This window comes from Etheostoma spectabile, chromosome 6 (genome assembly GCF_008692095.1).
Source record: "Etheostoma spectabile isolate EspeVRDwgs_2016 chromosome 6, UIUC_Espe_1.0, whole genome shotgun sequence".
In the NCBI taxonomy this organism is placed as follows: domain Eukaryota; kingdom Metazoa; phylum Chordata; class Actinopteri; order Perciformes; family Percidae; genus Etheostoma; species Etheostoma spectabile.
In genome coordinates, this window is record NC_045738.1 from 17,008,579 (window position 1) to 17,008,789 (window position 211).

The 211-nt window shown below is 26.1% G+C and overlaps 1 protein-coding gene across 2 annotated transcripts in view; it reads left to right on the top strand.

The window, feature by feature from the left end:
- Window positions 1–211, top strand: part of rgl2 (ral guanine nucleotide dissociation stimulator-like 2) — a 30,703-nt gene that overhangs the window by 11,868 nt on the left and 18,624 nt on the right. The window lies entirely within an intron of this gene.

Sequence of the window (211 nt, forward strand, 5' to 3'; positions counted from 1 at the left end):
TAAAAATAAAAATGTGCCTGCCTCTATGGTAATTTAACATAGGGGTGTGTATACTTATGCCCCCTGTATTATAAGGAAGAATATTTATTTATTTACAATATATTATTCATTCACAAAGAAAATTGTTGTCCTTTAAAGGTATGGATTTTCCAATTTTTTTTAATTAAGGCATTTTGATCAATTTCCATTTATTCCTCTTTTTAATCAACTT